This window comes from Protomyctophum bolini (assembly GCF_963924005.1).
Source record: "Protomyctophum bolini genome assembly, chromosome: 15".
NCBI classification, from domain to species: Eukaryota; Metazoa; Chordata; class Actinopteri; order Myctophiformes; family Myctophidae; genus Protomyctophum; species Protomyctophum bolini.
The window spans coordinates 6,871,291-6,894,950 of record NC_137876.1 but is presented as its reverse complement, the minus strand read 5'-3'; positions in this window follow the sequence as shown (position 1 = coordinate 6,894,950).

The following is a 23,660-nucleotide window of genomic DNA, read 5'->3' as shown; positions in this document are numbered from 1 at the left end:
ACCAGATGAATAAGAGTGTGAGATTTTTAATTGACATATGCACTGTCCCTGGTGGAGGGGGGGGGGGGAGCTTGTGACTCATAAAGACTGACACTGATGCTGAGAGTGATACTGACAGCTATCACAAAAAGTCACAATCATATTTCCAGATCCTCTTACTCCATCTTTATGTATTCTTATCCCTGACAAATTTATAGGCCTCTGCCTTATTTTAAGCACAGTCTCCGAATCCAAAAAAAGACACACTGTATTTCTTATGAAGCCCCGAATTGAGAATTCATAGCTCGGTCTCGTTCTTCTGCACTGGAATGAAACATACATTGCAACATCTATTTCTCACGGCTGAAAATAAGGTTTGAATCAAGCGAATGACTGTGGTTTTGGGTTGTCTGTGCTGCAGTATATCTCTCCCAGCACTACTTTTCCACATTTCCAATCTTGTGATCGGTTCCCTGACAGTGCATAATACAGATGTGATATCTAGGTGGCTGATATCCCAATACGGAGGGCCATGTCGCCTGTATGATAATCAGTAATTCACTTCACTCAGGCTTCGGCCTGGGCCACTGACCCCTACTGACCTCGCTGAAATTGATTTTGCGCTTGAACCCCAAAGCAAGGTGCAATTAAAGCAAGACTTCAGCAAAGAGGAGAATGAGGGACAGGGTGTGTGAGAGCGAGAGCGAGAGAGAGAGAGAGAGAGAGAGAGAGAGAGAGAGAATACAGAAAGAACTAACTTCAAAGAGCTTATAGGCTACACAGAGTAAAATCCTTAGTGTCAGTTTAACTTGGAAAAGTGGTTCCATTTGTACACTCCCATGGAGGAAGAACAGGAAAAAACAACATTTTGGGTACAGTGAAAGGCGGTATTTAGCCATGGGATAAAGATAGATGGTCTCAATGACTTACTTTGATAGAACATCTGTAGGAAAGCAGGGGAGAATGACATGAGGCCTGTGAAAAGCTGTAATTTAATAGCCTAATTTCCTGCCCAGCCCGGCAGAAATATCTATCTGACACTGACAGCTGATGAAAATGCACCAGGATTTGATTTTCTCCCAAGTGGAGGACAAGTTCAGGCCTATCTCTTACCCTGTATGGTCCCCGAGGCAAACCTGTGTGCGCGCGCGCGCGTGCGTGTGCGTGTGTGTGTGTGTGTGTGTGTGTGTGTGTGTGTGTGTGTGCCGAATGCACAGAGAGAGAGAGAGGGGGGGGGGGGGGGGGGGGGGGGGGGGGGGGAAGACATTTTGGGTATGGTTGCTCCCTACCCAGGCTAATGACAAATTTGCTGATAATCTTCGTGTTTTAATTGATGTTTCTGCACCACTGAATCAAACCACTGGTGGATTGCATCAGGTTGATGAGAGATATGAGTGGTATAGTGTAACGTGTTCCCCAACTAGTTTGCATCTACTGTAATCTGTCCAATGCTCGAGGCCTTAATGCATAGCAGAGCCCACCGCAGGGAGATCCCACCCTGCCTCAGAGTCGCCGCATGGGGTCGAAGGTACACTCTGTCCCATCTCCGTGCTGCGGTGGTGGGGTGGGTGGAACAGCGGTGTACGTAGGCTGCCTGAATGCCCGGCGGCCCCCCAATGCGCCGCGATATGGAGAGGACTAATGTATTTATAACCCCGCTCATATGTGCACTGGAACAAATTAGAGACAAATGAGGCAGGATTCCTCTGCTCGCCCCAGAATGCCATGAAATTAGGGCAGCATCGTTTACAACAAGCCACAGCCTCGCAGCGGCTAACTAATGCAACTTTAAACACACTTCTGAACGTAGGAACGTCTCCATATTGTTCTCTTCTGTACTTGTACTGTCCTCCTGTTGCCCTCGCCACAAGCTTCGCGGGCTTGGTTTGCAGTTAGTGAAGGCTTAGATTCGAAAACACTCTTTGCTTTCCTGTTTTGCTTGCTGCCGATATCATACAGGCATTGTTTGGATGTTCAGGATGTTCATTAACTGGGGTTTACACACTGTAGCATAAGAGCCAGAAAGTTTCAGTTGTGAATTACTTAAGGCATGAGGGATAGATAAAGTCATCCTCTCGAGTACTTGAGCCCTGCTCCACTTTTCACATAGTAAGGTCAATGTTAATGTATAATAGACAATCCAGAAGCCCAGATCTAGCTCAATATGGAAGACAACATGACTTGACATTATTTTAAAAAAAAAACACACACCTGTGTGAAGTGAGGGGCACTCTAATCATCATACATCATCGTACATCATCATCAAGAATGGTGGTCCCTTATTGGCCAAGGGTTCCCACTGACATACATATGCCGATTTACTCAGACACATATGTCGTAAATTCTCCGTTCATTGTAAATGGCACAAGCACAAACATTAAAGCTGTATATAGGAGGGGCTAGCTCCCCTAAAAAAATGACACTTGTGTGAAGGGAGGGGCACCCACTGTACTTATATTGGCCACATGTCTTATGTCATACTCATAAGTGCTCTAAACAAACATTAAAAAGTGACACGTCAGCCACAATACCACGCACAATGGGCTACAGTATGATACATTAACCCATTCTGACCTGAGATCAGATTCATACAAGGTTTCCACGGGACACACACTGGTCTGATTAACCCATTCTGACCTGAGATCAGATTCTAAAAATGTCAGTCGTTCTTCAAATTTTTCAAAAATAGCAGACCTACAAGCTCGTAGCGCGGCACTCGGTGGCGCGATATGAGCTTGTAGATCTGCTATTTTTCAATAGCTAAAGCATAACATGATGCCAACACCAAAATGGGTGCCCGGTCAGAATGGGTTAACATAGAGTAATGAATATATAATAAAATTAAAACACCCATGTTTGTTTTTGAGGGGCGCTAGCCCTTCCTATATACAGGTTTACCGTTTGTCTTTAGTTCAATGTTTGTTTTAAAAACGCCAGGGACAATGAAGGGAAAATTTACGTAATCTTGTCTCAAACACAAACATTACATGCTATTAAAGGACCACTTCACCACTTTTCAACCTATCTTCATATAATAGTTCCTCACTAATAATCACGATAAAATGGCACGCTTTTTTCTACTCAGTCTGTGTCTCATAGGAGGGCTGTGGGCAGTCTTCCAGTGACATCATCATTAGGCAGATTATTTTTGAAACAAGATTTTTTTTACAAAAATGTTTAGATTTTCATTATCGTGAGAACGATGGCTTCCATTTTCGCATTGCAACTTTTCAGGACTAGAAAGCCTGCAGTTTTTATTAGCTTGTATTCCCCATCGATGATGTCACTGGAAGACTGTTTCTGAACTGCCCACAGCCCTCCTATGAGACACAGACAGAGTCGAAAAAAATTGCGCCATTTGATTATTAGTGAGGACCTATTATATGAAGATAGGTTGAAAAGCGGTGAAGTGGTTCTTTAACAATAAAGAGAATTTAATGTTTGTTTTGTCATCGTTTGTTTTACATCACCATTACATCACCTAATCAACACGAGGCTAGACTTTAATATATTAGCGCCCCTCACTTCACACAGGTGTGATTTTTCCATATCATGATAGTGATATATCATAGAAATAATTTTCATCGACTGGTCATGCCCCCGGCCAATCAAATGGGCAGATGGTTGAAGTCACAGTCAGCCTTCCCCATCCTTACCCTAAACATCCTCTCTTAACCATACCAATATAGTGCTTAACTTACTTGACCATAAATATATTGTCCGAATGATAATCAAACTGAGAAGCATTGAACATTAATTTAATTTGTAATTATCTATCCTCAACGGTTTCTACCTACTTATATGCTCTTTAAATATTTCTATCTATTCTTCTTCCCTTTGCAGAAAACTACATATAATAAATATAAACAATAATAATTCCACACACCTGTTACTGTTCAACCTGCGCTGAATACATTAAAGTTGTGCTGTTCTGTAGTCCTTCTGAATATTCGGCTACTATAGCCTACATATCACTACAACTACAACAAAAATAAAAATAGATACACAAATAAAATTAAACTGTTTACTAAATTACTTGCGCAAGCAGAGCGCGCAAGTAATCATTTCGCTTGGTCTCTTCAAAGTGAAGCCAAGTTTTTTTCAACCGTAAGTCTGTGCCTGGTTTGCTGGGACCAGTTACAACATTACGTCATCGCTGAGAACTGGGACCGTATGTAACTGGTCCCAGTTCTCAGCGGGAAAAAAAAAGATTTGACGACCTACGGTTCAAGAGTTATGAGCCAAAAGGTAAAGTGGGCTGTTATAGCGCCACCATGAGGCCGACCTAAAAAATTATAATTTTAATTAATTTTAGTGATAATTATGAATTTTTCCTCCAAGTTTTGTAACTATAGTGCTTACAGTCTCAGAGGGAAAAATACTTGAATGTGATTTTTTGCATTTTCCCATTCATGTCAATGGGGAAATTTAATTCACTAATAAATTCATATCAATTAAACTATACAACATTTCTCTTAGCAAAGTACACGCCATCGATGCTTAAGAAAACACATCACTTTTTTTTTTGCCACCGGCTGATTCGGTCTGGCTTATTAGCCAGGCTAGTGTATTATAGCCTACACCTACAGAATTAGTTCATGAATGTGGCGGGTGAGGACTCGGAGCTGAACACAGTTGGAGACGGAGAAGGCATATTTTACGCAGCGCAAAGATGTCCCGTTACCTTGGATAGACGTGGTCGAATGAGGAGACTGAAGTCCTGATCGAAATGAGTACATTAATCAATTTGCTTAAGAAAACACATCACATTTTTTTTTGCCACCGGCTGATTCGGTCTGGCTTATTAGCCAGGCTAGTGTATTATAGCCTACACCTACAGAATTAGTTCATGAATGTGCGGTGGGGATGGGGGGCGGGGAGGTGGTCACGAGACATGGCCAAAGCATTTCCGGGGGTCCCCAGCCAAAAAGGTTGAGAACCCCTGCTTTAAGAGTGTGTTTTGCACCGTGTCACGTGTGTGTGTGTGTGTGTGTGTGTGTGTGTGTGTGTGTGTGTCGAGGTACACACCAGTGACAGTACCAGATGTACAACACATTCATCAAATGTATAATGTGTTGAAAGTGATGTTTTGCTATGTTTCTTTGCTTATTATTTCTCCTATGTTTATTTTATTTTATTTCTTTTATTTTAATATGTTTTATTTTGAGTTAGTTTTTGTAAACAATTGTAAGTATTGCCTATATGTTAAATGTATGTCTGTGTCGGACCCCAGGAAGACTATAGCTTTTGTCAAGGCAAAAGCTAATGGGGATCCTTATAAACAACAAACAATAAACAACAACATGGTGGGCATCACCCTTGGGGGAAACGTCTCCCTCGTGCATGCCTCTGTGTCAAACAAGGGGCAGTAATCAATACATGCAGGTCCCTGTGTGTCACATTTGAATGATATGAAGATGCATTATGGTATCCATAACAATAAGCATCATCAGGTCCCCCGGCAAAGTACTATCTGTGAAGTATAGTAGGGTGCTTACTTTTACATCTATGGGCCAACATTAACTTCCTCCAGCACAAAAAACACTACAGTACACAAAGCAGTCAGCATAGCACCAAACATAAACACTAGCACCAAAGCAAAATATGTACTGTATGGAAAAAGAAAGAAGAAAAACAATGAATATAGCCTAAAGAAAGGCATGCTACAATCCCTGATATTATAGCAAAGCAAACTCCTGCAAAGCACAACAACAGAGTCCCTATAGGTTGCATACCCTTTGAGCAAAGCAGCACAACACAAACAGTAGGCAACCAAATCAAAAATGAACATTATGTTGCTGCAGGGGATGATGATAGCATGTTGGTTTAGCCTGAGCCTACTAAACCAACACAAAACCAGAAACAGATGTACAAAAACAAGCACTTCACAAAAAACAAACAGAAACTAAAGAGAGCAAAATTAAAACTTATGATTACCTGCTGTGTGTTGCTTGAGTAAGTAGATCCAGTAGAGTAGATCAAGCATAGGCCTAGATCCAACCATTACATCCACAAACGACAAACGTATAGCATCTGCGGATTGAGTTCAAGTGATGGTATACTGCATACAATAACATGAACACAGCACTGTTCCAGTCAAATGTAGCTAAATCAAGCCCCGATGTTTTATCTTAACATTATTATTTCATTACACATGTCATCAATATAGAATTCTTCTTGAGTGTGTATAGCCAAGAATTCTTCTTCTTTGTTTATTTGTATTGGCATGTTGTATTGGCACTGTGAAGCACATACTGCCACCAACTGGACGTTTAAAGTCCTGCATTCAAGATACAGGGCTTTAAAAATCCTGGAGACTCAGAGGAGCTGGGGGAAAGAATCCCATAGCTGGTGGGGACAGAGTTGAGGCTCTCCATATATAGCAACCGGAGCAATGCTAAAAGGTAAATTGACGTCGCCGCTTTCATACAGTATATGGAGTATACAGTAGGTGGCACATGCTGTACCCTAGCCTAGGGGGTACGTATTGTGTTTGTGAATCAGTGGACCATGACACAGGTTAACACAACTCTTCTTTACTTTCAAACTCAGAGTAAACAATATAACAACAACCGGAGAAGCAGCAACATTACATCATCTTGTAGTATAAGAGACTGAAGTAATCGATCCCAGAGAATCCCCCCAATCATCACAAGGCATGCAGGAACATACAATGAGCAGCACCATCGAACAGCTGTCAGTCAGACATAACAGTACGGTTATAATTGTAGATAGCACAGAAATAATTAAACACCAAGGAACACCTACCTTTCCTTACCACCATACAGTATGGATCATGTTTTCCAGTGGCATTGTGGCTATTTGAAAACAATGTTTCTCTAACAAATTAAGTTCACGGTCCACATGAGTCCCTATTCTGGGCCAAACATTCTGCGGAAATAGCCAATCTACTGGCTCACAACACGTTATGAGTGAGTGTATCAGCTCTATTCTATAGCCAATCTACTGGCTCACAACACGTTATGAGTGAGTGTATCAGCTCTATTCTATAGCCAATCTACTGGCTCACAACACGTTATTAATTTTTTTTAACAATATATTTATTGCATTTTTTTTTATTTTTACAAACAGACAATACAACAAACAAAACAATACATAATACAGACAATACAATTACTTAAAATTAAAAACAAACAAAACAAAACAATAACATACAGTACGTACATAATAATAATAATAATAATAATAATGGCACTCGAATGGTAACAATAACAGAGTCAAACAACAAACAAGACCAAAAACAAACATCACAACACGTTATGAGTGAGTATATCAGCTCTATTCTATAGCCAATCTACTGGCTCACAACACGTTATGAGTGAGTATATCAGCTCTATTCTATAGTCAATCTACTGGCTCACAACACGTTATGAGTGAGTGTATCAGCTCTATTCTATAGCCAATCTACTGGCTCACAACACGTTGTGTATCGTAACGTAATGTATCAGCTCTATTTTCCATGAAGAGATTTGGTGTACAGTAGAGGGAAACAATAAGGAGCAGACCAGATGTGGAGCCCTGGGGGACCCTATAGTTGGTCAACAAGGTACAGTATCTAGGATTTAAGTGGTTAAAGGTTCATTTACAGATGACTTAAAGGTACAGTGCGGTGATATGGCCAAATAAAGCGATTCCATAGATCAGAGACTGTACTGGCTGTTTGGTTTGACACACTATACTTCTACAAACCCTAATGGCTTTGTGGGGGGGGGGTGCCCAGTATAAAGTCAACAATTAAAAAATGGGGGAGAAAAAAAAAACAGGAAGCAAACTTGTCAAAGTGACAAAAAACTCCACACTTCCAATATTTCATTCCCACACACACACACTCACACCGTCTGCTCAGCAACAAACAACACACTCTATATATGTAAATCAGATCAATAGGATATCCATACAAACGGCCTGCAGCTGTGTGCTGCCATCACGCAGCTCACCTAATGTAATAAGGAACATCAATAGTTGATTTTCAAACCTAGCGGTGCAGGGAAAGAAAACCAGGATGATGAGATTAGCACAGCTTGGCTCCGACGTTCGAGGCTCCATTTTATAAACAGTCACAATTAATCCATTCTGGGCGGGACGTACCCCTGTTGGTGTTTCAAGCATTATGTTATACTTTAGCTATATTGAAAGATAGCAGATCTACAAGCTCATAGCGCTCGTGGCGCGCCACGAGCTTGTATAGGTCTGCTATTTTTGAAAAAATCGTTAAAATGTGGCGCAAATCATTGAATATATATTTCAGAGCGAACATTTTTAACTAAAATATTTGCTTCTGGGGGGGGGGGGTCCCTGGAACTACATATTTTGAGATGGGGGTCCGTGGCCCAATGGAGATAATTCTGGGGGTCCTTGACATGAAAAAGGTTGAGCACCACTGATATAGAAACATAGGTCTTTTTGGATTTAGAAGCCTTTTTTTTTTTTTTTTTAATCGACCTCAGTCCAAAATGGGTTAACAGAGACTGTCATTATACAGGGGACAATGAGATGAGTTGGAGAGAAAAGATTAATAACTTCACCGCATGAGGCGAACAGTACACCGCTGCACTACAAAGACACATGCATATTTGTTTCTCATAGTCAACAGTGGCATTTGGACATTTGGATGAGATAATTAATCATGATAAGCTAAACTCCATGCATGCTTACAAGACAGACGGTGGTGTGTAATGACTTACTCTCCAGGCAGGTGAAATAATGCAATTTGACAAACCATTGTACTGTGTGATGCACAGAACATGAACAGGTATATGCTCTGTATAGCCAACCATTTCATTATTACACTCTGGGCTGTTTCCCCAGAAGTGTATAGTATACTGTACCTGGCTATAATTCTTTTCAAGTAGAGATACGGTATGTGTTCTATCAATAGTTTGGGTTAGGAAGAGATGACAATCAATGCCCAACAAGAGAAACTCTAGCCCATTTCCAAACAAAAGTATTCTCCCTACCTATAACGATACATGAGCTATGCTATTTTTAGGTATGATATGTGAACTCTCCGTGTCTCTGTTCACACCTATAAGCAAAGGCCCACACACTCTCTGGCATAGGAAAATGATCTGCCTCTCCATATGTATAATCATGTTTCACCTCCGTTCCCTGCCTCAAACTCTCCCACAGTCGTTCAAACAAAGAGCAGAAAGAGCCTCAGAATGCTTCATAATCCTTATTTCCTGCGTAGCCAGGGGCTATGTTGATAGTGTTTTACTAGAGAAGGAAGTCTGAGGCAGATGAGGGAACCGAATGCGCCGCTCAGGCCTTCACTTAACCTTCTCTCTTTCTCTCTCTCTCTTGCTCACCCGCTTTCTAAACTCGTTGGGTTGCAGTGGATTAGTCGGTGTGTAGTGAATCAGCCGTTTGTCACTGACATAGTAACAACCTATACCGATGTCTTTCACAGGCACCAGGTGAACCAATAAAAAGACTGTGTTATGGTGGCCTAGGGCCGTCAGAACCGCACTTCATCTGCAAACAGCAAGACCATGAAAAAGAAAAGAGCATTCACTTTAACACGCCACCAGAGGGGGTGTCTCAGGTTTTTTATTTCACAAATCCCCCAATCCCAAAACACCCACACTCCAGCCAATTACATACATTGGAAATCACTCTTCAGAGGAAAACACGTGTATTATGTGACAGCGGAGGAGGGGGTTGCCGACAGCAGAACAGAGCACAAACTTCATTTAAAAGTAAATATGTGCTTACATGGCTGTGTGAGTTACTGGCCTTACAGATTATGGAAGCATAGCCTATTGTCTGTTCTAATTGTGTTTGGTAATGTGTTTTTGAAACACTGTTATTGCTATTCGTGGTATTCAAGCAGAAGCAAATGTCTCTTCCTGCCCATGGACACATAATTGAAGAGCCAGAGGAAGATTACCCGAGTGAAAATATAAAACATAACATGTGTGTGCAAGTGTGCAAGTGTGCGTGCGTGCATGCGTGCGTTGTGTGTGTGTGTGTGTGTGTGTGTGTGTGTGTGAGGGACGTTTGAGAAAGGAGGGAACAAAAGACAAAACAGAGAGAGAGGGGGGGGAATAGAGAGACAAAATAATATTTTGCATCTTGGTTTGGAAAGTGTTCAGCCTCATGCCTCCAATTTATAATTAACTTCTTCACAAGACTGAGGCTGTGGGTCTTAACGCCAGGAGAGCTGTTGCGTTTCACTGGCAGGCGTGTCTCTGCAATGTTTTAATGTTTTTATTTGTTGTTCCCTCACTGCTGCCCATTTGTGAGGTGCTTTGAGGTGACAGAACTAGTGAGGTTGCCAGAGGGCCTTACCAACAAGCCCATCCTTGTTTGGAGGAGAAATATAGATGTCCCTGGACCACAGTTTTCCTCAAGTATATACTGAATGACCGGGTGGCTCGTGGGGTGGGTGGGTTGGTGAGTTGGAGATGGATGTATATATTGCTCTGGGGCTACATTTACTGTAATCACTGGCTGGGCTCAGAAAGAAACACATCGTAACCACTTCGTCAGAAAGTGAAACATAGCTTCCTTTTCAAATGAGTAAACCTTGGTTGTCCCCGCACTTCATCAGTAGCCCTCCAAAAGCTTTCCGAAAGGTTAATTATCCCACAGAGCTGTTCCACTTCCATACCTTTTATACCTTGGGCAACCACCACACAGCTGAGTTATGTGAATAATCAAAGAGCAGCTCTGCAAATGAGAGCTTTTGGAGCTCTCCCACTGAGTCAGCCAGCCATGCCAATGTTTACAAGTAAATCACTATCACTATTGACAATTGCTGATAAATGATGATGCTGACTCATTGCTCTTTAGTAACAAATGGTGAGTCAGTCATAAGTCTTTTTAAAAAAACTACAAATAAAATAAACCCTTAAAGATTTCTTGTTTTTGACTATGTTTAGGTGGGTTGCGTTCAGGAAGGAAGGAGGGAAGAAATGGAGCAAAGCGTTTTTTAAGAGCAGCAGGGTGCCCTGAAGTGCCTGTTCTAATCACTGACCAGCGGATGTGGTCTGTATTCTCCTCGTTAATCCCCTCCCTTTCTTTGCAATAAGTTATGCATCAGAAAAAGCTTTTTCCACCTCGATGGATGTGTCCCTTAATCCCTGACTCCTAAACCCAGTTTAATCTGTACCAAAAGTCATTAAAACAGTAAAGGGATATCACAAAGGACTTTCAAGCCAATTGGCTTAACGGTAACATGATTAGATCATTGATCTCTCGGCAAAGCCTTGGGCCTCCAGGTGCGAAATGACTATTTAATGAAATCAGAGAAATCTCGTTACTAGAAAATTACTGATCAAAGTTAACCCATTCTGACCGGGCACCCATTTTGGTGTTGGCATCATGTTATGCTTTATCTATTGAAAAACAGCAGATCTACAAGCTCATATCGCGCCACCGAGTGGCGCGATACGAGCTTGTAGGTCTGCTATTTTTGAAAAATTCGAAGAACGACTGACATTTTTAGAATCTGATCTCAGGTCGGAATGGGTTCATCAGACCAGTGTGTGTCCAGTGGAAACCTGGTATGAATCTGATCTCAGGTCAGAATGGGTTAAGACCAGGTGACTGGGGTGGCATTGCTTTCCATGTATCTGGGCAAAGGTATTTATTCTTCAGATCCCCCTTGACATTCCCCAGAATGTATGGGAGTGAAATGAGAGCCCGTGGGTAATCCCTCGCCAGCCACTATCCATACCTCCATGCATCTTTAACCCATTCTGACCTGAGATCAGATTCATACGAGGTTTCCACTGGACACACACTGGTCTGATGAACCCATTCTGACCTGAGATCAGATTCTAAAAATGTCAGTCGTTCTTCGAATTTTTCAAAAATAGCAGACCTACAAGCTCGTATCGCGCCACTCGGTGGCGCGATATGAGCTTGTAGATCTGCTATTTTTCAATAGGTAAAGCATAACATGATGCTAACACCAAAATGGGTGCCCGGTCAGAATGGGTTAAGAGGGATTGCTGCCGTGAGTCCCCGATAGTCATCACTGTCGAGAACCACATTTTTACCAGATGGACAAAAAAAAAAAGAGTCGCCTAATGTCATTATGGTCTGATTAATACAAGCACTGAGGGTGCCACTCTATCATCTTAAACATCCCTCTGCAATTGTGTCCCGCACTCTATGGAACACGGATCACACTGCTGATGTTATCGTCAACTTGAGGTTTTGATATTATCCAGAATACACCTAACTGCATCTGCATGGGCCAGTAGTTCTCAAGCACCAGGCAGGCCAGAATCCCTCTACGGCAGTGGTTCTCAACATGGGCTCCGGGGACCCCCAACGGGTCCTTGAGGAGGTCCCAGGGGCCCCCGCCCACTGGCTAAATTATTGAACCTTAATCTTCATTAAAAGTTAATAATCATTATTACATGTACAAATACTACAGAGCATAAAAGAACAGAGTTTCACTGTTATCTCTCTACCATTTAGAATAGATACGGTGAAGGAATTCTAGGTCCCAAAATAATGGGGGCGTGGCGGGGGTCGCGAGACATGCATTTTTGGGGGTCCCCAGGCGACAACGTTGAGAGAACCCCTGCTATAGTCAGTGAAAAATGACCCCCCCCTCTGCCACCTTTACCTGCAGAGCCCGGTGTAAAACACCTGACATCACTTTGAGGATCACACCGTACGGCACTTCTCATTTTTATATTAATAAATAATTACATCATAGCACCTCTTCTCTAATTAATGAGAGCGGATGAAATATCACTTAATTTTGAATTTAATTACAAGCCATAATATTTCCTTCATTGGCCCGCCTGCTAATGCAGCGTGGTTTCCACTGCTGATGAATGTGCTGTGTATGAAAACATGAGCCTTTACGGCTGCGCCCAACCTCACATGAAATGTCCAATGATGGAGGTGAAAAAATGCCAGGAGATCACTTATACACTATATGCATGCACATGCGTGTGCATGTGCACACATGCACGCACGCACACACACACACACATGCACGCACACACACACACACACATGCACGCACACACACACACACACACACGCGCGCGCATTTATGATACAAACTGAAAGGACTGTACTCAAGACTGCATGGGATAAAAGGTTAATACACACTTGATAATGAAAATTAATGATACAAATCATACACAGTGCCTGACACATTTTTCCCTGTTTAATTGCAATGGCTGAGACCCTCTCATTTTAATTACCTATATATATACTGCAGCACTGATGTCCTTCCGTGTCAGCCGCAGAAAGGTCTCTGTGAGCATATCTCTGCAACCGTATAGAGCATTTAAAGCCATTATCATAATCATGACAAAAGGTATTGACTTCAACCCTCAGATGAGTTTTGCTTATGCAATAAGAATCACCATTAATTGGCTTAATGAGGCTTGCGTTCTGACTTTCACCACCACTTTTGGTCTCAATCATGTAGTGATGATTTTGCATAAAGCGTTCCGGCTGGAGTCCAGGCTAAGGTCATTAGTAATGTGTTGTCATTTTGCTCTATTTCGAACATCTATAACCCATTCTGACCGGGCACCCATTTTGGTGTTGGCATCATGTTATGCTTTAGCTATTGAAAAATAGCAGATCTACAAGCTCATAGCGCGCCACCGAGTGGCGCGCTACGAGCTTGTAGGTCTGCTATTTTTGAAAAATTCGAAGAACGACTGACATTTTTAGAATCTGATCTCAGGTCAGAATGGGTTAATCAGACCAGTGTGTGTCCCGTGGAAACCTCGTATGAATCTGATCTCAGGTCAGAATGGGTTAAAGGCTTAACAACCGGGGCCTTCTACTGTAAACTGGGGCCTTCATACTGTAAACCCTGCATGGAGCTGACATGGCACTTCCGTTAACATTTATGAGGAAAATATCAATGCTAAAAGCAAATGACAGTGATACGCATATTTTTACTTTGATAGAAATGAAACAACAAGACAGAGTGTAATTATACGGCATGGCTTCCATGTGGATCTCAGACTTAATGGAGTCAGTCATTTATGATGTCAGTATTATGATGATGTCGCTCGTCTTCATATAGGGAAGCCCAAACCGACCCCCATTGACTCCCAGTATAAAATGTATAAAGTTCTAAAAAGTGTGACCTCCATTGACTCCCAGTATTGTATAAGCAAAATGTTTTAAAAACAAATCCCCCCAAAAAATCACACCTGTACGAAGTGAGGGGCGCTCTTATCAGCATAATGTCATCATACATGATCTCATTCTGGCCAATCACAATTTGTGTCTTCACTTTTGCCTTCAATGTTTGTGTTTACACACTTTTGTCTCCAATGTTTGTGTTTACACAAACCCTCAAAGCTGGACATAGAAGGGGCTAGCCCCCCTCAAAAATCACACTTGAGTGAAGTGAGGGGCGCCCAACTGTATTTATATCAGCCTCATGGCGTCTTATACACCGTCATTTAGTGCCCTAATCAAACATTAAAGTCCATAGACTTGGCTGGCAAACAAATGACGTGCTCTAAAACATTGCCACATGACGTAGGCTACTTTGTCCTCAGGTAAAAGGGCCAGGAAGGCCTACTGATAGAATCACCACAAGGGGATCAGCAGCAGCCGGCGACCTCAAAGCGCAACATTTAGTAAGAGGGATACACCTGTAGAATGCCCTACCAACACCACTCAGTAAGAGGGATATACACCTGTAGAATGCCCTACCTATAGTGTTCTCAAGCAGTGTATGGGACTGTCAATTAACACCAAGCTAAACCACAGCCAATGAAGACAGAATCAAGGTTGGAATTGACCGTTTACTTGTATACTTCTTTGATGACTTGATGGTAAAAACTGTAAAATAATAAAACAATACAAACATTCAGTGTCTGTTCTAAATTTGACAGCATTGCACACCCAGGCAATTAGAAATCACACTGTGGCTAAACCACATACACACTGCAGTGTAATTAGCAAGAGGACTTACACCTGCACTGCTCTGCAGACAGCAGCAAACATTGTTTAGAATTCCAAATAAACATACACAGAATATCATATCATATCACAGAAAGTTACAATAACTGGATTCACCAGCACAACTTACGACATTGCATCAAAAATGCTCCCAAGTGGGTAAGATGTGTTTAAAGACTCAAGCTCTGAGCAGGTCTGCCTTCTCTAGCTCTGCTGCATGCAAAATGGTGCTAACAGGAAGTGACTCATTAAAGTGAGTTTTCAAAATAAAGCAGTGGTATTCACAATAAAGTATTCACAAACTTTTCTACTCTAAACAGAAATACAACATGTTGAATATAATTGCCTTAAAGGCAAGACACTACCAACTGAAATAAAGAGACATCGCATGGATGCAAACTGATCTTAAAATATGGTTGATGTCGGTGCCAGAGGTGCGAACACTATGTTATGCACATTGATATTATTGCTTTTGTAATTTAGATAAGAGTTTCTTGCATATCCTTTTTGTAATTGTATTGGTATTGTTTTATTTCTTCAAAAGCCATGCATTGGAGGGCCTATACTCCTATAGCGTCCATCAAAACTATATATCCATGATATGTGATAAACATTCAGGGGTTTATTATTCCTTGGCATACTGGCAGTGTGCACAATAGATTTGGAGCCGATATGGCCAGTGGTTTGTGAGGTACATAAGCCCCAGAACTATACAGACAAACTCACAGACCCTCTTCTAGTACAGTATATACCACACTGTGTATATACTGTAGGAGCCACGCCGTAGAAACCGCCACAGCGTTTCATCACATTCTTACCAATTACTGACTTTCACAAAATATATTTAGCAACATTATTGACAGATGGGCTTTGAAATGGATTATCACCCATATGCACATTGAAAATAGATTTGCTGGGCTGGAACTGGAATGGTACAAAAGCTTTGGCTCAGAATGTAACAGTTTACCAATGACTGTCTGGAATCATCTCTAGGGAATGAGTAAAAATGCACAAATTGCAACCTGCTGATTTAGCAGTTTTGTTGCAGGGGAGAAAAAAAAGAGAGAAGAGAAAAACAGATGCCCGCTGCCGGCTACATTTTGATGATGGATTTTGAATAATGCAAATATGATAAATTGGCCGACACATAGCATTTCACTAATTAATTATAATTAATCATGTTGAAGTCTTCAGAGGTGTAGTCACTGATAATGTTGTCTGTTTGATGTATAGCACATATGAGGAGCGACGCCTGGATCAACCCCTGTCGCTGGGCAGAAGCATAGACTAGTCTTCAGGATTGTTTTGGGTGTGCACACGCACACGCACATGCATGTGCGTGCGTGCACTGCATGCATGCGTGCGTGTGTGTGTGTGTGTGTTTGCGTTGAATGTGTCCTCCTCGTTCTGCTCCACAGATGGGATTTCATTTTAATTGACAGTTACCCAGATCCATTCGTCAAGCAGACAAGCGTGAGGGAGGTGTTGTGTGTAGGGGGGAGGAGGAGGGGGGGGGGGGGGGGGGTGGTAGTCTGCCGAGGTGGGCCCCTGAATGTAGTCAGTGGGGTGGAGGTGGGAGTCTGTTGTTTGTGTGTGTGTGTGTGTGTGTGTGTGAGCCTGTGTTTTTGTGTATGCAAGTGTGTGTGTGTGTGTGTGTGTGTGTGTGTGTGTGTGTGTGTGTGTGTCAGTGGGTCAATCTGTCCATCTATATGTCTGTATGTCTCCCTTTAGTTCTCTGACAGGCTGCAGATAGGTCAATCTAGGCATCAAAATGGAGTATCTTTATTGGTGTGTTTGCGTGCGTGCGTGTGTGTGTGTGTGTGTGTGTGTGTGTAAGAGCGAGTCTCCGTCAACCTCGGAGCGCATTGCCTATGCCGATGCATTGATCTCCAGTTCCCTCTGTGAACACTGGCCTTTGTCTGGCAGATCTACCTCTCCTGCCGTCTTTCTCTCCGCTGTCAGCCCGCTGACACACGGCTCTGACACTTCCCGAGCGTTGCACCGGTGGGAAAATAACACATATCTCTGACCCCGTGAACCCTTCCCTTCTCCCGAAGCCCCAGAGAAAGAATGCTTTAGCTGCCCGCGCCTCTTTAAATGTCTGCCAGGGGACAGGCCTATTGAGACGAGGGGAGGGGGCAGACGTTTTGGTGACAGGTATAGATCTTCAGCTTGTTGTCAGGTATGGGTATCGAGCAGAACACACCGAGGACTTATAGCACGGACGGGTCATGTATTGTGCATGGGCTGCGTACGGAACACCCGCAGCAACAGACGGTGTTGTCAGCAGTTCTCTGCCAGGGCTTTATTTTAAGCTATGGTCACTGTTAAATCACAGACTGGACCCTTTCCAGGCCGCTGCATTCGCTGTTTTATTATGTCTAAGGGTCCGCAGAATAAATGGACCTACGGAACACACGCTATATTATGAGCGTCTTAAAGGCCAAGAGATTGGCTTAAATGGAACCACTTAGTTTACATAAAGGGGGGCCATGATGTGCTGTCACATGGACACAGCATATGAAACCCCCTCAAGGCCAACTCAGTATTCAGCTCACACTGCTTGCCTCACAGACAGCCATAAACACCCTGCATCCACACACAGAGCGGTACATGACTGCATGTGTGTGTGTGTGTGTGTGTGTGTGTGTGTGTGCGCACACGTGTGCTTGTATTACCTATACTTGTGAGGGTCCCCACAAGTGTATAGTATATAATTTTAAATACAGTATAGAGAAATTGAGCGGACATTTGCCCTTAGGCTTAGAGTTAGTAAATAGATTCATGTTGGGGTATAGGGTTAGGATGAAGCATGCAGAGGTTATAGGTTTAGGGGTCAGAGTCACAGTATGCTGTATACAAAAAATAACACACATCTATACTTAAGCTTCATCCATGGCATGCAACTAAATAACTCAGGCTTTAGCCTTGGGTTTATAATGACATCCCTTTTTTTGTGTGTGTGTAGATTGCCATCCTAAAATATTGATATCCTCGCAAGCATAGTATTAGTAATAGTAAAACGTAATAGTAAAACAAAAGTGTCTGTCTGTCTGTCTGTCTGTCTATGTGTGTGTGTGTGACACTGTGTTGGGGTGGGGGGGGCATAATATTATCTTTGGATCATCCCAAGGAACCTACGCAGCAGATCATTCATGGAACCAGGGTTGTATGTATACATCAAGGACAGAGGGGATTGGTGGAGGCCTCTCCACAGCAACAGACGACAGCCTATGGAAAATGGGCTAGCCAAGATGGTGATGTCATCAGAGTGGAACATACGTTTCCTCATGCTGTCTGCTCTGCGTGCGTGTGCGTGTGTGTGTGTGTGTGTGTGTGTGTGCGCGCGCACGCGCGTGCACGTGTTTGACGGTGCGTGTATGTGTTGATTCAGCACGCGCACGCACACACATGCACGCACACACACACACACGCACACACACCACAGAGCACACCTACATGCTGCATCACCTTCAGGCTGTCCTCAAGTATACCACAGGGACGTTATGTCTTGAATTATTCTCTCATGTATATCCCATTCTGACCTGAGATCAGATTCATACGAGGTTTCCACTGGACACACACTGGTCTGATGAACCCATTCTGACCTGAGATCAGATTAAAAAAATGTCAGTCGTTCGTAGATTTTTTTCAAAAATAGCAGACCTACAAGCTCGTAGCGCGCCACTCGGTGGCGCGCTATGAGCTTGTAGATCTGCTATTTTTTCAATAGCTAAAGCAAAACATGATGCTAACACCAAAATGGGTGCCCGGTCAGAATGGGATATTGAATGGACAGCACAACAAGCTCATGTTCACGGGTGATTTATCTTCCGCAGGTGCGATAATGTCGATACATATTGATTAATCAACCAATCAGCCAACCCGCCATGACCGAGTGCCATATATGTTCTCCCAATGATTAATATCGATAACTCTCTCGTATCACCACGTGTATAGTTTGTGATATGAATTTGATCACACGCGTCCAGGAGTGTCGGACCGACGCGAGGTTGGGTGTGTGTTCAAGAGCACTCGCCGTGTGTGTGCGAGTGCCCGGTTGACCCGGAGGGATTACATCTCTACCTCAATGCTCTGACTCACACTATGTGGGCACGCTGTCTAGTGTTTATAGGCAGCGCTTTAAAGATTCTTTTTTTCTTCTTCTTTTTTTGACGTTGCGCTGCTTTCTCTTTATTCCTTTGCGTTCTAATCCTTTTTGGGCCGCACAATGGCATTTACTTCCACAATAGCAGAGGCAGAGAAAGCATGGCCCCCGCGTCTGAGCGCTGATTTCATGCACTCGTTGAGAGAGGAGAAACGGAGAGAGAGGGAGGGAGACTGGAGACAGAAAATGCGTGTGTGTGTGTGTGTGTGCGTGTGTGTGTGTGTGTGTGTGTGTGTGTGTGTGTGTGTGTGTGCGCGCACATGTGTGCATATCAGTGTTTGCGTGTTTCAGCGTTTGTGTGCCTTGTCTGTGTGTCTGTACACATGGTATTAAGCCCAGTGTGGACATGCCAGTCACTTTGTATGAGGTCATTACAATATGTCCCCTGGTCCCACTTCACACACATGAAGAAAGGGGGAAAAAAAAGTATGCATGTAAGTTGTACTGGTCGGAGTGGCGACGACGTGTTAATCTAGTTAGAGGGAGCGGTTCAATGCCAGCGAGCGTGACGGCTTGTGTTTAACAATGCACCTCTTCAAGTCCCCGGGTCCCTGTGTGTTGCTGCAGCTGCCACCACTTGGCATGGGGCAGGGGACAGAAGGGGGTGGGCGGCGGGGGTGTAGGCATCAGCGCACTGGGCAAGCAAAGGCCTGGAAAGAAAACGAAAGGCAATGAGAAGAAGAAAGAGAAACAATTAAGGAAACGGTCTTTTCAATACCGGTCTCTCCGCAAGCTGTCATGATGCCTTTGGAACATGAATGGAAACCGAGTCTGCCTGGACTTCATTGGACCCAGATTTCAAGAAACTTTTTTTTGTTAAAAAGGGTATCTTTGAAAAACAAAGAGCACACATGGCAGACCATTGTCTCTCCTGATGAAGGTCTAATGGACCGAAACGTCGACCTAATAAAGAGCAACATCTTGTCTGACAGTGTGCGGGACCTTTTCTTTGTTTTACAAAGATACCCTTTTTAATATATGCTCTATTGCCCTATACGCACCTGTCACTATAGCCTTCTGAGGTGTGCATCGGCCTTTTGCTAAAAATATATACTTTTTTGTGAAGTAATAATATTCCTATAGAATGTCTCGTATAATAACGATGATATAGTGATAACCATGCTCTCGTCTTTGCAATGTCAAATTATTACAATATTTCTTCGCTACACGGGTGAAAAAATGCGTCTGATTGAACAGTTAGACAGACGGATTTAAAAATCTATCAATAAATCTACGCATTCAAAAACAAAAACAAGTTAGCAGAAAAGAATAGGACTTCGGCCTGGACCTTTGCTGCGTGTCTTCCCCCCCCCATCTCTCTCCCCCTTTCCTGTCAACTATACTGTTAATCTATCAATAAAGGCAAAAAGCCCCCAAAAATATTTTAATAACAATAACACGTCTTCATAATAATGTCCCACATCTGGAGGTAACAAACCAAAGTTTGCAGCCAGACTCTGCCTCTCTCTCGTGTGTGTGTGTGCGCGTGTGCGTGTGTGTGTGTGTGTGTGTGTGTGTGTGTGTGTGTGTGTGTGTGAGTCTGCGTGTGTGTGTGTGTGCGTGTGTGTGTGTGTGTGCGTGTTTCCAGCGAGGGGTTCCATGGACACAGACTAGTGTTGGCAGAGTTGATTTGCGGCAGCGCGGTATTACAGTGACAGATGGACTGATTGTTTACAAACAGCTCAAGTCAATGCCAGCGCCGCCACAGTCGTCCCCAGTCCACCGGGCCACTGTTTGCCGTCGTCTAGTGATTTGCAGGAGCATCCAGATGACAACCATGCTTCATCCTTCACTTTCATTGCACCATAAAAGGGTCCTCTGTGGTGCGGGATGCTGGTGTTTACTGGTTAGGCTTTGTCATCATTACCGTGTCACAGACAGGATAACCAGAGGAGGGGCGGGGCGCGGCGGGGCGGGTTGCGGGGTGGCAGTCAGACGTTGTAACCGGAGCCATCAGGGCCAAGAGTCACCCATGTCTGTCCCCCAGTCCAGTGGAATTAGATCATCTGCCCATTCATCTTCATATGCGACCATCTCCCCGAATGCATGGCAGACTGGACTCTGAGTTAGCCTGGAGGGCCAGGATACAGACCACTGCCCATGGGAGGAGCAATGTACCACTGACTGACTGACTGACTGACTGACACGGTGCTACATGTTCATTCTGAAACAGCCATTAAGGGTTTTACTTTTAGGATTCACATTCAAACTACATTGTAGGTCAAAATAAATAAATACCCCGTCATCCTCGCAACACTGATAAGAATATACTTACAACCACATGTGCAGGCTAGATGCCATTGGAACTATTTGTGTATTAAAAAATATTCAGACCCATTTCATAGTCATAAACGGAGACCACCATTCAAATTGCTTGTGCACTGCAAAACCTGACAGCACACTTTTCTTTTTTTTTCTTTTTTTATCCCAAGATTTTGTAACCCATTTTTCACCCCTGTTTCAATTATCTAATAATGTGATCCTGGGATCTACACACCCTCCACCAACCTAGTCCCCATATATGGTGTACACGGGGAGAGCAATGGACTTGAACTCATGCTTCCTTCATGCCTGAGTGTCCAAGTTGCTCCTTTACACCTGACAGGGGGGAGTTTCCCTGGTTGGACGTAGCACGTGGAAGGAACACGTTATTCCGACCAGTTCCTTTCCCCTCCATCAGGCGCCCCGGCTGGCCAGGGGGAGGCAGTTTAGAGACCAGGATTACTGCATGTTTTTGTGAGGTACACCTACCCTAGGGGACACGGGGAGAACATGCAAACTGTACACTTTCAAATAAAGGCAGGAAAAGCCCCACAAATATCTTTAAAAAAAGATAAACATAATTGTAATGATACAGCATAAAATAAAAATAAAAATAAATAAGAATCTGAATTATTCCGCAGACCCCCTGGCTATGTGTCGTGGACCCCTGGCCACACTTTGAGAACCGTGGCGCTAACCTATACATACTTTGATCTAGACATGGATTTTTACAGTGACTGATGACCACAGTGTGTGTTTGGTGATTTGCAATTTTTGCAAGTGTATGTGTTTGCTTTGGATGTCTATGTCTAAGCATATTTAGGTCTGTGTCTGTGTGTGTCTGTGTGTGTGCGTGCGTGCGTGCGTTCGTGCGTGTGTGTGTATGTGTGTGTGTGCGTGTGTGTATGTGTGTGTGTGTGTGCGTGTGTATGTGCGTGTGTGTGTGTGCGTGCTTGTGTGCCCGACTCCTTACTCAGACTTGCTCTGCCGCCGCGCAGCCGAACCAGAGGCTTCACCTGCAGATGAACCTGAGCCGTGTTTGGGCTGTGTGTGCGCCGCAGACAAACAGCCTCTCTCATATTTCCCAGAGTGTGGTGAAGGAGCATTAGGGTCCGACAGCAGTCTGCTCAGCTACTGGGACGTCTCCAGCCTCTGATCTCAGCGCGCCTCGCCTCGCCTCGGCGGCTCAGCTTGCCGGGAAAGCAGGGATGATGTAATGCTGTTGCACTCAGCAGCAGCAGCACTCACTCTTATCAGTTACCCTGAGAGAGAGAGAGAGAGAGAGAGAGAGAGAGAGGGAGAGAGAGGCAGAGGAGCTGACATCAGCACCTCTGTGATCATCATCGAGAGCATCATCATCATTAGTATTCATCAACCTGCAGACCGCCGTCATCCTCAATGCTTCATCATCGTCCTCTTCATCATCGTCATGCAGAGATGATGATCCTCCGCATGATGTCACCGGCGTCCGGTATAGTTGTGTTACCGTTTGAAATATATTAAGATTATACAGTTTCCGGAGCGGTTGTGTTTCTTTGATAAACCTGCGTGCTGGAAGTATCTGCCGGTGAATTACGTTAATGTACGCTTCACAAATCACAAGCTAATAGGCTACTAGCAAGGCTACGGTATTTGACTTGAGCCACTTTCCCCGTACTTCTGATATGACTCCGGGCCAATCTTGGCCACATATAGTGCCGCGAATCCCTCCGAGATTAAGAATGATTGGTTGGACAGTTTAATTACTCATCCCATATTCCATCCGGTTCACCTTCTATAGAAATGTATAAATTACCAAATTAATTCATTGCCTTTTACGACATCCCACGATGGAGCCCATCCATTTACATCGCCATCTCCCCTCCCCTTCCCACAGCCCCATGCAGTCACCTCCAGAGAATCATACGACTCCAGTCCTTTGTAATAGTGGGGTGAGCATATTATACTGTGGATTTTATGTCAGGTAATTAAAGAGATCACTGTTTTATGTCCTAGGCAGGGACAGACCTTCCCTGATTCACAACCCTACACACTAAAGTGGAATAGCTTTTGCTCTTGACTCCAGGAGTTTCATTGTCCTTTGCTTCGGGAACTATCCCTTCCTGAAGCAGCCTAATATGGGATAGGGAGAGTGATAACATCCCCCACTTGGAGACTATTGATGCACTGAGGCGAAGCATCGCACCTGCCAAAGTGCAATGATGACTGAAGCTCCCTCGCCTGCATCCTCCCTCTTACCTCATCCCTGTTTTTCTTTTCTTTTCCACCCTGACAAAATACTGAGCGTTCATTTAACTCAGAGCTAAAAATGAACGCTCAGGAT